Source organism: Myotis lucifugus, unplaced genomic scaffold (assembly GCF_000147115.1).
Source record: "Myotis lucifugus unplaced genomic scaffold, Myoluc2.0 scaffold_481, whole genome shotgun sequence".
In the NCBI taxonomy this organism is placed as follows: Eukaryota; Metazoa; Chordata; class Mammalia; order Chiroptera; family Vespertilionidae; genus Myotis; species Myotis lucifugus.
In genome coordinates, this window is record NW_005871529.1 from 292,966 (window position 1) to 308,549 (window position 15,584).

At 38.1% G+C, this 15,584-nt stretch overlaps 1 long non-coding RNA gene across 1 annotated transcript in view; it reads left to right on the forward strand.

The window, feature by feature from the left end:
• Positions 1-11,326: 11,326 nt before the first annotated feature.
• LOC111823407 overlaps positions 11,327-15,584 on the forward strand; it is a 22,944-nt gene continuing 18,686 nt past the window's right edge. The window contains exon 1 of the long non-coding RNA XR_002826420.1: positions 11,327-11,461. This is a non-coding gene — a long non-coding RNA (uncharacterized LOC111823407). The remainder of the gene's footprint in view (positions 11,462-15,584) is intronic.

Sequence of the window (15,584 nt, forward strand, 5' to 3'; positions counted from 1 at the left end):
ATATTTCTGTTGTTATGTTCTGGAAGTTCAAGAGTTATATTGTCTATGACTAAAATGCCATTTAGCTTTAAAAAAATAGTGCATTTGCTCCTATATGATAACTTATCTGTTCACGTCATTATATTAATTAATAAATTTGTTGCTTTAGATTTATGGCCATTTAAAAATATAATTATATAGCTTATCAAAATCATCTCAGTAATATACAAGGAGCACCATGTATTAAGAACTATTTTAAATGCTTAGGATACAGTGAGGAATATAGAAAAGAGAAATCCCCATTGTTGAGGGGCTTAGAATCTGGTGGGGATAATGGAATTAATTAAGTGATTAATTAACTAATGAAAAGGTAAGATAGATGGTGATAGCAATATGGAAAAATTTAAAAATAGAGCAGAATAATTGTGATTGAGAGTACAGGGTAGCAGAGGATACAAGTAGAGAGACAAATGAAAAGATTAAGATAAAAGGGGTCATGATGGTAAGCTATCTTGAGGTTGTAAAATCTGAGGACAAACTTGAATGGGGTGAATAAATTAGTAAGCAGTTTATGGGTGATGGACATCCCAATCAGAGGGAACAGCAAGAGCTACGTCCATATACCTGAGGAAAGCAACCGGACATGTAGGCGGCACAACAAGGGGGCAGCGGAGACGGACTGCAATGGGCCAGAGGAAGAGGAGAAGAAGATGAGGGACCAGAAAGGCACAGGTAGTGTGATGTTTGGGGCCTTCTAGGTCTTTGAAAGGACATTGGCTTTTACCCCTAAATCAGAGACCAGGATTCCAAGGCAGAGGACCAACAGACTCTAAATTACATTTGAAAAGACTCGTTCTGGTAAGAGGAGAAGCAGGGGTACCTGTCCAGAGCTCCCCAGTAATCCAGTTTAGAGATAATGCTGGTCTGGATCAGTATAAGGACATGGGCCTAGTATGTGTCTATTTTGTTAATTTTTGGAATGGATGATAAAAATATATATTATGAATTCTATGAAAAGAAAAATGATAGTTGTAATTTGATGTGGGCAAGATGCAGAACAGTGAGTCTCCAAAACTGATTTCTAATTCTAGGCCTAATTATCTGTACAAACTTATATCTACACTTAATGTGCAAAATCAATTAAATGAGGGTTTTTTCCTAAGGGGTTTCTGTCAGTATTGAGAGGTACAAAATAGATTATTATTCTGAATGAACCAAAATTATCTTTAGTTAGAATAGATGTGGTCAGGCAACTTTAATTTTTCATTCTTTTGGTATTCATTTAATAATAGTACATAGCTGTGTATGAACCACTTGGGAGTGAAATGAGGAAAATATACATAAAATAATGACCTTATTTTCATTGTACTAGATGTTAGGTTGACCTGTTTAAATAGACAATTGTCTTTCATCTTTTTTGTTGGTCTATCTTACAATTATAATTTATTTCTGGCTTGCTATCCCTATTTACAGTATTATTAAATGTTTCTTAAAATATTATGGTAATTATGGGCCAGAACTTAACATTTTAACTCCTAAATAACAAGGTTGTTATTTAGCAATTAAATAAACTACCTTGCAGTATTTAGGGAGATATCTGGGAAGATATTATCGAAAGTGACTAGTACAGAGCTTAGAATATGAAGAGTTTTCTATAAAAGGTAGCAAATGTGATGATGATGATGAAAGTAGGCAAGGCTTGAATTACAACTCCAAAGTTCTAATCAATATGAAGCAATACTTCTTATTAAATCTTAAATCAATATTAAGTTGTTTTACAGGTTCATTTGCTTTTCAAAGTCTCCGTCCTTATTCAGACTTCACTAGTACAAAGAGTCTTACTCTAGGCTTTGCTTCACTTAGGAAGGAAGGGGCACTGGAGAAGGGAATGAATAGGGCAAAGAATAGAACAAAATCCCTGTATCTCTTCTCCTTTATTGGCACAGATGACTTCTTTTAAAGCCCTATCACGTAGAGGTTTACCTTTTGCATTTTAAAGTTGGAAGTCACAAATTCTTATCGTCTGCCTCCGTCAAACACTGAGACGGTCACAATGCCACAGCTCTGGGGGAAGGGCCCCTTGGGTTATTGTAAAACTAGAAGGTTATGATGTACAGTTTACGCTAATGAAGGTAGGCTTCCAGTCAGGAAGTGGAGTTACTCCCTGCGGTGAGGCTGTTAAGGAGCCAGGAATGAGACATGTCCATAATTAGAGAGGCATTAGGCGTTAGTGATCCCAGTGACCGGGGAGCCTATGCCCAGTGGACTAGCCAGACTGGCTGACTACCCACCCAAAGCTATTTCCTCCATTACTCAAAGTCAGAAGCAATGAAATGAGGGGTGGGCTAACAAATCCCGTTGAGCTGAAATTATCCATTAAAAAAAAAACAACATTTCTGAAAAATAGACTTGAAAATTGCAATGCTTAGAGCAAAACAAAACAAAACCCCACGGCATCTAGTAAAGCTGTAGATTGATAAGGTAAAACAAGGCAAAAATAAACCTTAAAACTATGAGTAGCAAATCACAGAGTATTATCACACCATGTTCATATTAATCACTCCTAGGATCTGAAAATAGAAGAACCAAGAAACTAAGAGAGCTGGAACAAGTCATTACATATTTCTGGAGTACGTAATTGTTAAAAAATGCAGAAAGTGTTCATTGTCAGGGACCCCAGTGTAGTCAACAAGGCTGACAAGCCTAGAATATTTTGAAAATATGAGCTGGAAAGGATAACAGAAATGCTAGTTTACCTTTATTGCTTCACAAATGAAAAAAATTAAAGCTGAGAAGGAACAGGATAATTAATGTAATCATAGCTATTATTATTTAAAATGCATTCTGTGCATTTTTGCCTTATTTCATTATCAGTCCAATTTAATAAAGCAATGACTGACCATGACTCAAATATTATACGTGAGAAAACTAAGCAACAGAGCTGATGAATATATTGTAAATGCCCATCTTTGAAACCAGCTGCCTCCAAAACTAAGCTCGTAATAACTACACAGTACATGCTTGTCTAGTATCTCATTGCTACTGGTGTAGGTAGAGCGAGGATTAGGATTCAGGTTCTATGGTGCCAGGCCTTTCATCCTTTCTAGTAGGCGTGGCTGCAATCCTATAAGTTCTGAACACAACTCTGGATTGTTTCCTTTTAGTTGTGAAAATTCAATGATATAAAAAAAATCCTTGTAAGAATAGAATTAATCTAGAACTTCTGCACTGGGCACTATAGCAAGGTACTTATCTTCATTTTTTTTTTCTGTTTTGTTCATTGCTTTATCCTCATTACCTACTTCATTACCTCAACATAGTAAATGCTTAATAAACATTTGTTAACATGAGGGACTTGATCAAGTGTCTACAATGTGCTGCAAGACACTGTTCAAGGGGCTAGGGCAATGGTGAAGAAATACAAGGTTCTAGCAATATAAAACTATGTCTAATGCTTTAGAGCAGCGGTTCTCAACCTGTGGGTCACGACCACTTTGGCAGTCGAACGACCCTTTCACAGGGGTCGCCTAAGACCATCCTGCATATCAGATATTTACATTACGAGTCATAACAGTAGCAACATTACAGTTATGAAGTAGCAACGAAAATAATTTTATGGTTGGGTCACTACATGAGGAACTATATTTAAAGGGCCAGAAGGTTGAGAACCACTGCTTTAGAGAGATATTAAGCAAGCATACAAATACCTAAATAAGTTTTGAAAGAAGGCTATGAAGAACATGACACAGGATGATGTGAATGTGTAACTTGGGGAGCACTTTGGGGAGTTCTTTTTGAAGTAGTGACATTTGAGCTGCACCCCAAATATCAAGAACACAGCCATATAAAGACCTGAAAAAAAGAAATTATAGGTAGAGAGAACAGCAAGTACAAATGTTCAAAGGCAGGAACAATTGTGATTTTGAAGAAGAGAGAAGAGTGGCTTGAAGTTAGATAGTGCGTGGGAGAGGGATGAGTTATGCAGAGCATGGAGGCCAATGGTTTCACAGGCACTTCAAAAATATTGATGCCTTTTTAGATTTTACTTATATATGAGATCATACATTATTTGTCTTTCTCTGATTTACTTCACTTAGCTAATGCCCTAGATGCGCATTCATGTTCTTGCAAATCACATAGTTTCCTTCTTTATATGAATGAATAATATTCTATTATATGTATTTTATGTATATATTCTATTATATAATACTAGGGGCCCATTGCACGAATTCACGCACCTTGAAGGAACTGTGTGTCACGAGGCTGCGGTGGGCACAGGAGTGGGTCTCCGCCCATCCTCCGCACCCCCGCCCAGCCCCTCCTGCCACAGCCCCCAGCCCCCTGTCTGCCGGCAGCCCCGCGTCTGCCACCTCCACTCCCATGTGCTGATGGCACCAGTCCCGCTCGCACCAGAGCCATTGGGGCTAGTCCCAGCAGTGGGTATGAATGGTGGCTGCTGGCCCCAATCTCCCCTCAGGAGCAGGGGGAGGTGGAGAAGCCCTGAGGGGCAATCGGGCCCAGCAGCCGCTGCTTGCACCCACTGAGGGTGCTGAGTGATTGGCACCAGGTGCTGGCAGTGAGTGAGAGCTGCTGCTCCAGCACCAGCAGCAGGTGTGAGTGCCAGGTGGGACCACGACATGCAGGAGCAAAGAATTTTCACTAACCACCAGAGGCTCACCCCAATGACAGCGACGGGCACCCTGCCTTGGTCTGGTGCCCCGGCTCATCTGCTCACCATCCCGCCATGGCTGACACCCACCATGTTCTGTGCTCCGCCGCCTGCTGCCAACGCTGGCCATGTTCTGTGCGCACCCCCTGGTGGTCAGTGCACATCATAGCAACTGGTTGTTTGGCTGTTCAGTTGTTCTGCTGTTTGGACTATTTGCATATTAGCCTTTTATTATATAGGATATGTATATCACATTTTCTTTATTCATTCATCTATCCATAGACATGTTGTTCCTATGATTTAGCTGTTGTGATAATGCTGCAATAAACATGGGGTGCGGATATCTTTTTGAGATAGTGATTTTGTTTCCTTTGGGTCAGAGGCTGATGGTGGAGGAAGTAAAGGGATATTGGTTAAATGGTACAAACTTTCAACTGTATGATGAATAAGTTCTGGGGACCTAATGTATAGCATGATACTATGGTATGCAATATTGTATTGTATAGTTGAAATTTGCTAAGAGAGTAGATCTTAAATGTTCCTACCATACACATGCAAATGGTAACTGTATGAGGTGATGGATATGTTTACAAACCTTATTATGGCAATCATTTCACAATGTACATGTATATCAAGTCATTGCATGGTATGCTTGAAATGTGCACAATGTTATATCATTGCTAATGATGTATTACATCATTGTGATATGTTACATCATAGCATAATGATTATGTCAATGTCAGTTATATCCATAAAACTGGAAAAAATATTGATGCCTGCCTCCCACCCTGCCAATAACCTGTTCCTGTAAAACTGATTCAATTGTTTTAGGACCCCCAATCAAAGGTATTATTTTTGTTTATTGGAAACCCACTTGTTTCATTAAATTTATTGGGGTGAGATTCATCAAAAGGGTCACATAAGTCTCAAGTGTAACCAAAGGTATTTTGAATCCTTAAATATAGCTTTACATGTACCCAGGGTAGAAAACCATTGATAACAGTGCTGCAGACCTTAATAGGAAGTGCTTAGAGTTTGATAAAGAGGTTAAAAGAAAAGAAGTAGAGAAAAGACTTATTTCTCCAATGTCTACCAATTCAATTGCAAAGTAGTCACTTAGCCCAGTGAGACATGTATTCTCTGATTTCTTGAAAATGACTCTTAATTACTAAAGACTAATAAGATCAGTAACTCTATCCGTAATAATGTCCTTGGAACATTATTGCTTTTGTTCATAAAATTAAAATTTAGATTTAGAATTAACTGAAGTGTATCTCCATTGAACTGTGCAAAGAGTATTTCTTAAATGTGTTTTATAATTTGCAGGATATCGACACAAGCAAAATTAATTGAAGGACTGTTCAATTTATGAATTTAGAACTATAGCCAGACAAGAGAGGTAAGTCAGGCTAATTGTACATTTTTTGCTAAATATATGTGTGCATTTAACAGGAAAGTGTGCATCAACTTCTCATTTTTTTTTCCTACTGGAGCACAGTCTTTCCTTATTTATTTTAATGGTTTTGGTTGTTGCTTGTAACCATGATCTTATGTTCCTGTTGAATCAATTTTAAAAATCCTACTTCATTTGAATACAATAAGTAAGTAAATAAATATTTAGATTAAAGCACCTTCAAATATTTAGATTAAAGCATCCTGTGTTGTACCAGCCTGATTGTAAATTATAGTGAACTCTGTATAAGGAAACAGAGATCAACAGTAAAACCACAAAAAAATGTAGTTCCTAGTCCTTTAATGGGTGTGGTTTCCTTTGGAGAAGTCTTAATAGACTTGTCAGCCAATCCTCCTAATCACTGGTGCTTGCTGATACAGCTCACCCATCACAATTTATTTCACAGTCCTCTTGCATCAGAGAGAAAGAACTTTGATTTACTGCTAATTGGAGTACCCGTTTCCCCAGGCACAGGCAACATTTTGAGTGATGATATAACCAAAAACCAGGTTTTTGTGATAAGTCAGTACAATTTAATGGCATAGAGAAGGCATTATTTTCTCTGTGAAACACACGATGTCACTTGCATATCAGGCAGAAGGACTGAAAGCATTAACGTCACGTTGCTTAGGTTATAAAGATGGAAGGAAAGACAGGAAATTATTCCAGATTGCTAAATCAATTTGGGAAGAGTTATATACAAAAAAAAAATGTGTAGGCTTCTGACTCATTGTCAGACAATTTGTAAACAAACGGGTATAGAATTGCTATCGCTCTTCAGAAAGTGTATTTGCTTGTTTGGTTGGGAATTGAACCAGACATTACAAGTTGGTTACAAATATGGACTCATTGGGGGGAGTGAGAAAGTCCTGGAATGTGAATTGTGTAGTTCCCGAATATAAGCATTTTCATATGGGTTACAAGAAGAGCAACTCAACAACCTTGCAAGTGTCTAAGTATAATAGGCAAAAATTCTGTGGTTAAAAATGTTCTCAGCCATTGTATTTATATCACTCAAAATCCCCAAGGTTATAGGTTGCTGTTTTTAGATATCCTCAATTTCAGTGCTACCAATTTTATCTAATGCTTTGGTTTATTTGGGGAGGGGGAGTAGTGTGGGGAGAGGGATATTATGTTCCAATTGTTATACTCAGAAAACAAAAAATAAGCATGTCTGGAGTTCACTCTATTCAATATACACTGGAGCAGCGGTGCATTTCATGCTTTAAAAATCTGTACCTTTTAGGGTGACAGGCTCAAGGGAAAAAGCACACCACTGCATTTGAGAAATGACAGGGAACCTGTGTTGCTCTCAAACACATCAATAAAGTGAACTTGGAGTGATCCGCCATGAGACACAGGGCAGTTGCGAAAACTGCACCTGAAACTCTCAAAACTGCTTCATTTTTTTAAGATAGAATCTATTCCAGACTTGAAGCAAGCAGGGGCCTTTAAAGACTAAACCTGTAAGACTTAATAATCAGGGGCCTTTAAATAATTAAAACAGGGGCCTTTAAGTAACTAAACCTGAGTCTTAATAATCAGGACGCAAGGTTCTATTTCATAAGGTATCCATTCTCAAAAGCTTACTGGGCATTAACTTGTGTTCAAAATTTTTTTATATATGCATATGACACAGTCATTCCCTAAGAAAAACTAAAAAGTATACAGCATAAGTTAAAAAAATAAGGAGCATAAAGATAGTTCAGAGTTGGGTGGAGGTTCAAAAAAGTAAGAATGTACAAAGGTTTTTAGTTTCTTTGTTTGCTTGTGTATGTGTTGTTTTTTTTTAATACAAACAGCATAGCTGATAATAAACTTACATATTTCTATAAATTGCTGAATAAGCCTACTTTTAATAGATTAGAGATCATTGAAACTTGTTCCAATGCAAACATAGAACACTTTAATTATTGTTGTCGTTTTTTCTGATGGAGTAAATGTAGCCTTCAAAAGTATCTAACTTGCTAAATAAAATGAAAAAATCTCTGACATTGAGATTTGCCAGTCTCAAGCTTTTCCACCAAAAAAACCAACACCCATAATTAGTACCCAAAATAGAAGAAACTCTGCTCCAAAGTATCTGACTATTTAGCCTGAACCCAGACTCACAAGACAACTTTATAAAGGCTCACACTTTTAAAATCGTGTATGGATTTTGTATGCTATTCTAGAATATGTTTCTTTTGCCTTAACATATTCTTCATGGAGTGATAATGTAGAACTGACGCTCAGTGAAGATGGACCATGATATCAGACCAGGCATACCTTCTGGTCCAGAACAAAATAACTCAGAAATGCATGTCTCCCAGTTATAAAGCAAGTCATTAAAGAGAATGGCGTTAGGTTGATGCAACAATTTTTTTTCTCATAAAAATAATGCATGCTTTAAAATTGAGACTACTTTTAAAGCACTTATTGAAGAAAGAAAAAGTGTTGGATTGGCTATTTTAAGGTCAACCCCAGACTAGAAATTGAATGACTCCAAGTGGTAACCAAACCCACACTTGTTATATGACCTTGAACAAGCCAAGCAGGCTGTGGCCATGATTATGTATACAAACCGCCTACGCGAGGTGTCATGCCAAGGTCAATGCGTTTATGCCAGCCAGTTTTGTTATACATGCATAACTCCACAGAATTGTTCTGGGTCTTGCAGGCTGAGTGGATGCCAACACAGACTGTAATGATCAGACTGCCAGAAAGAGGATGATTATCTATGCTAAGTAGCGTTGAGGCAATTATAAGAATCAATCAAATAAGCATCTATGTTACCAAGACTAATAGTCTGGATGAACTATACAATTGATCATATACTTGAGTAATTGCTGAAACATCCAATATAGATTGTTTTACAAATTGGACAGTCCTCTCAAATAACATGTATTTTTTATTAAAACAATATATGATAGTGAAGCCTAGAACCCGCTACATCAGTCCACAATAAGTTCTCAATAAATTATATGCAAGAGCAATTAAAAATTTTAAAAGTCAGATTAGCTTAAAAATTATCGCAGAGGAGTAATCACACACAGGCAAAACTTGGTTCATAGTAATGTAGTTTAACGTTCATGTAAGATCAGAATTCTTAAAGGAAAGAAAAAAAGACTTAAGTCCATGAGTGTATTTACTTGGTAAGATAAATGTATTTATTATATTTACTTTATTTTCAACTTATACTTCAATATATTTTATTTATTTATTTATTTGTTTGTTTGTTTTTAGTTTTGCCTGAAAACAGATGCAAGCCAAAAAAAAAACTGCTGTGGCTCACCAGTCTGAAGACACTGACCCAGAAATTCTAATCATCCCCAGTGATAATTCTGCACACATCTATTGGCCCTCTGAAAAGGCATGAATTTTGAGGTTAAATCTTTATAATGTCAAATAAATGAAAAGATTAGCTGACTTAGTAAAGGGGAAAAAATCAGGCTTAGTAATCTGAAATTGCGTTTTCCACTATTCTGTCTGCTGTAGGAACATCATGAAATTATCCTGTTAAAACATAATGACAAACATGACATCTATGAAAATCGATACTAGCATTTAGTATTAGAATTAGAATAGGTTTAAATGAAATCCAATGCAGATAAGAAACTATGTAAATAAGTAGAAATCTTAGTAAAATATTTAATATTAATTTTTACAAATGTTACATTAAAATTCTCCTTCCTATTATAATGTTAAAAGAACTAATATCTAGACTTTTTGAATAACTGTCCAAAGGTAATATTCCTAGTGAATATAAAATATAACTAGAACCCTGGTTTCCAATTTTCATTATACACTGTGTAAATATGTAGATTAAAAGTAATATATATATATATATATATATATATATTTGTATATAAAATGAATAGGGTGACCATATATTTTGACCTCAAGCTAGGACACTTTAGGCAATGAAGGATGCAATTAATAATTACATCAAGATGTCGCGCATAAACTGGAATTGTGCTGGGCTAACAGAGACACTTGTTCCCCTGGGGAGGATCGTAACAACTTCATGCACAGACAGTAAGGGAGGAAGTTATCCGCTTGCTTCATAATCTTACAATAGGTGTGATTTCACCAACTGAAATACTAGTACATTTTCTGCCCTCTCTCTTTAAGGGCAGAGAGTGTATCCCAGGCATCAAATGTGGAGTAGAGGCTCATGTGTGATGTGATTGGCTCTAGAGGACAGAGACACTGAGCAGTTCAAGGTAAGAAAATTAGAGTTGAAAGTCTAAGAATAGGAAAGACCAAGAGAAGTATGGATATTCTTAACAGCTTTGTTAAATTTTTAAACCATAGGGACACAGGTCTTGGCACTAATTTTTAACATAATTTTCAACTAAAACTTAAACCATACATTAATTGTATATACAGTTATGACTAAGTCTACCACTTTTCAATAGATTTGGATTCATGGCATAGGATAAGGTATGTTTTTCACTTTCTAAATGATAAACTAAAACTTTTTTTAAAAAATTAGGCATATTATGACATATCAGGGAAACAAATTCTACAAAGTGTTCTTACATTTATTTGCATGGCATTTTAACACAGGAATAGAAATTTTCTCCTTTTTTCCCTAATTCAAGAAATTTTTGGTGTGGAGAGCGGCTACAACGTTTGGACAAGTTTAAGCCTCGGACTGATGAGAGGGCACAGTCCTCTCATCAGTCCGAGGCTTGAACCTATCCAAACACTAGCCACTTTCCACCTTTTAGTACATTGATCCTCAAACATTAGTAGAAATAAGAATTACCTGGAGGACTTGTAAAACACAGATTGGCGGGCCCTACCCCAGAGTTTCAGGTTTAGTAGGACTATGGTAGGCTTTGAGAATTGGCATTTCTAACATGTTCTGAAAGGGGCCCAGTTACTGTGATGCGGGTGGTCTGGGCACCACACTTTGAGAAATGCCAATATATTGAACATGAATATTTGCCAAGTGCTGTGTGCTGGGGATATAGCAGCAAACAACAAAACTGATACAAATTCCTGTCCTCATGGACCTTATGTTCTAGTGGAGAAGGATGTACAATAAATCCAAAATGCAAATATGCAGCATGTTAGATAGTGATAAGTGCTGTGAAGAAAAACAAAAAAGAAAATGGGATGTATGAATGATGAAGTGGTGAAAGGGGTATGATGAAGAGAGTGGTAGGGGAGGCCTTACTCAGAAGGCAAGAACATCAAGAGCTGGAGAGTGAGTCAGAGATGTCTGGAGGAACAGTCAGTTTAAATGCTCTAAGGCTGGAGTGCACTCACCAAGTTTAAAGAACACGAGAAAGACCAGCATGGCTGGAGTTGAGTGAGTGACGGAGAGCGGAAGAAAACAAGGCAGAAAGGCAATGGGAAGATCAGCTCAGGTGAGGTCTTACAGGCCAATAAGAGGTATTTTTCTTTTATTCTGAGTGACATAGGAATCCATGGGTAAAATTTGAACAGGGAAAAGGAATTAGCTAATTTGCATTTTTAAAAGATCACGGGGGCTTCTAGGTTGAAAATAAGAGCCAGGAATTCAAGAAATGGGTGTAGGCTAGATATATAAATTTGGTGGTATTTAAAGCTCAAACATTAGAAAAAATAAGAAATGCATGAACTCACCAAAGGAATAAATAAATCCAGAAAAGAAAAGTACTCTAAGAACTGGCCCTGGAGAAGTCTGACTTTCAAGGTCAGGGAGAGAAAGTGAGAGACCAGGAAAGAGGCTGAGAAGAAATAGACAGGGAATTAGGATGAAAACCTGCAGAGACTGGCTTCCTGAAAGCCAAGTGAAGAAAGTGAGGCAGGAGCTGCTTATCATCCTGCTATCATCAAGCAGGATGGACAACGAAAATTAAACCTTTACATTAGTAACATGAAGTTTGATAGTGATGTTGACAAGAGCTGTGCCGATGGAGAGGTAGAGATGTAAAGCTTGACGGAAGTATTTTCAGGTGAGGAGGGAAGAGAGCTGTTAGAGAATCTGAGCACAGGCAACTCATTTGAGGAGTTGTACTCTTAGAGAGAGGAGAGACATGGGTAAGAATTAGAGCAAATGTTAGATTAAGGGGAAGAGTTTTTCTCAGATGGGGAGGAAGTATTATTGAAAATGTGTGAGCTGATGGTTATGATCCCATAGAGGTAAATAAATTGATGATGCCAGAGAAACAGTGGGTAATATTGGAGTGATACACTTTAGGAGGGGTGGACTGAGGGCTTCTGCCCAGGTAAAAGGGTCAACCCTTATATTAAAACATAAACAGTTCATCCATAGTAATAGGAAGGAAGTCAGAGTATGTGGGAATAGATGCAGGTGAATGGATAGTTATAGTGGTGGTTGTCTCAGTGTAAGAAGTAATGTCCCCAACTGAAAAAGAGCATAACAAAGAAGTGCTGGAGGTTGGAGGGGAGATGAAAATGTTTAAATATCCTCCAGTTGAGAGAGAGAAAGGAGAGAGCAAGAGAAGAGAGAGAAGAGAAAGAAATTAAGTTTGTGGACAGATAGGATTGCTAGCAGTATTAATACAATCAATCTGATATTGTGAAATTATTATTTTATGTAAAAATCCCCTAAGTATTCTTTCAAGTATTTCTAGAGCTACTAATTAGAGCAATGTGTAATTTTACAAGATCTCCATTATTAGAAATTTGCACAAAAAATGAAGGTCTGCCCTAACCGGTTTGGCTCAGTGGATAGAGCGTCGGCCTGCGGACTGAAGGGTCCGATGTTCAATTCCAGTCAAGGGCATGTACCTTGGTTGCGGGCACATCCCCAGTAGCGGGTGTGCAGGAGGCAGCTGATCGATGTTTCTCTCTCATTGATGTTTCTAACTCTCTATCTCTCTCCCCTCCTCTCTGTAAAAAAACAATATAATATATTTTTTAAAAAATGAAGGTCATTTGTTGGACTTGTTAATGAATCTACTCATACAGAAATCCACTAAGTTAGATTTCAAGATAAATTAGGATAAAATATGCTAGTGAATTTTTGAAATTTTTATTTGTAAAACTTAACATAAATATCCAGTGGATATACTGTCTGAAAAATTCAAAAATATAACTCAGTTTAGAGTAAAAGATACGAATCAGATAGAAATTTTTATGGGATGGTCACTCAGACCTTCTGTTCCTTGCCATTCAACTGTTTTTGGAGGGAACTCTAGTGTTCTATAAATTCTTCATACATGTGTAGCATAACTTTGATGCAGGAAAACATTTTTTCCTACAAGGAAGATATATACTGTTATGGCAACAGCTGTCAGGAACAATACTCCCTTAAGGATGATAAGTGACAGATTCAACTTGCTTTAATAGGTACAAGGAGTAGTATACAATATAACTGTGGTAAATAAATTTCTGTTATTTATAAGCTAAAAAAAAAGTAGTAGTATAACTCCAAACATGAGGCACAGAAATGTGAACACTTGGGTTGTTAAGTGTACCAGACAGCCTAGTAAGGGCAATAAAAAGGGTTATCAATCAGCAACATAGCTCTGAAAAATATCGAAGGGAATATGGTGATAGTTCTTATGGACACGTGGAGGATTTCTTATGGTCTCTGTCAAAAAACACTACCTTTGTCTGAGACAGTTCTGAAAATTGGCAATTTTACTCACCCATGTGTTCCCTCTCTATGTACCAGTTGAGATTTAGCATAGCAGAATGGATTCTCGAAAACAGAGAAAAAAACTTAAAATATTTGGTTTTCATCACAGTCTAGTCAAGAAATCACTCATTTTTATTCAAGGACAATGGAGTCCTAACCAAAACAAATACAATTCGGAAGCTCTAGAACATAAAATAGATGTATGCTTCCTGATCTGTTGTAAGAATTATACTTTTCATATATATATAACATACTATATAGATCAACTACAGTTATAGTACACATTTCTATCAATCAGAAACTAGATCAACAAAGAGATCTACATCTTGTAGCTGCCTCTGCTGGATCTGGGTGTGCATGGGAAGGACCAAGTTGTGCACCAAAGCTGGCTTTTATTAGCAGCAGGCCTAGGGCAGAACAGGAAAAGTCCCAAGGCACCCCGAGATGCCCCTGCCTCCACCTGTTGGCTGCCAGTTAGGTTCAGTAACTGAAGGAGCCTCTCCTGGTACTCAAGTTGCATGAGGTAGGTTCTCAGTGAGTCACCAAGTAGGGGCAAGTGGTGTCCACCAAATTGATACAGGTTCAAACTCAGTGCCAGTGCTGGGTTGAGGCCACTCAGCAAATGTCCCAGGGTGTACCGAGTCTAGCTGCCCCCTGCTGGGTGTTTGCATATATTTCTGTTGGTGGGGTTAGGGTGGGGATGGGGAGGACTGCCTCTGGGAGTTCTTAGACTGAAGCTAGTAGAGTTTATCAGGCCCAAACAGATCAAGATTTGGCCATGTGAATGGAGCACTCTGGACCTTTAGGGCATGTGAAGGAAAAATGCCCCATATCCTAGAGCCACACAACTCAGTTTGTCCTGGATTCTGCCCAGATAGTGGAAAACCAGAGCTACCAGTTGGAAGTGTCTGCCCAGCCTCTGGGAGCCCAGCAAGTAGAGCTAGTGGATATCCATCCCATGACGGGAGGCACCAGTCAGGTTCACGGGAGAGTGGGGGAAGTAACTGTAGCCCCAATGCCTCACAAATCACTTACTGACACCGCCTGAGTCTGCTTAGGCCTCTACACACTGGCCTACGCAGCTGACTCCTCAGCAGCTTGCAAGCTCCATAGGGTAGTGTGACAGGGAGTCCAGAGTATGGGACTATTGCATTTCTCCAGGCTGATGTCATATGGAGAGGCGTTCTCCACCCAAGAAAGATGGTATCTGCAGTCTGGGAGAGGAACTCAGTGCAGGAATCCTGACAGCTATCCCTTCAACTCTCTCCCCAGAGTCACAAACCCCAATCTCTTCTCACACAACTCTAGTCAGCTCTACCCTCCCTCCCCCAAATCCCAGGGTAAGTGGCTGCAAAGGAGATTTTGTGCATTGGCCCTTTAATAGGGCACCTGTGTATCTAGCAGACTCCCATCTCTCCCTGTTGCAGGGAGGTGCAGAGTGCTCCATTCAATCAGCTCTGCTGATTTTCACAGCTAGATGTTCTATGGCTGTCTTTTCCCAGTTCTGATGCTCAAGACTGAGGATCCCACTTGGGGTTGAGACCCCATGCTTCTCAGGAGAACATTTGCAGCTTTGATGTCTCTCTGGAATCTCAGTCACCACCTATTCACATCTCCACCCTTCCTACCAGTCTCAATATGGTTTCTTCTATAAATCCTTGTTATAAGACTTATTTTCAACTCGACTTTGGTTGGTTATTCAGGTTAATTGCTCTATATTTTAATTGTAATTCCAGTTTCATCCTGGGAAGGAGGTGAGTGTAACATTCACCTAATCTACGAGCAGCTGTGATCTCTGTATTTATGTTAATTTCATCAGAAATTTTTTACTATCATGATTTAGAATATATGAGGGGAATGAGGGAGGTTGAAAAGATAAAAATATGTTTTCTCCAATCCCA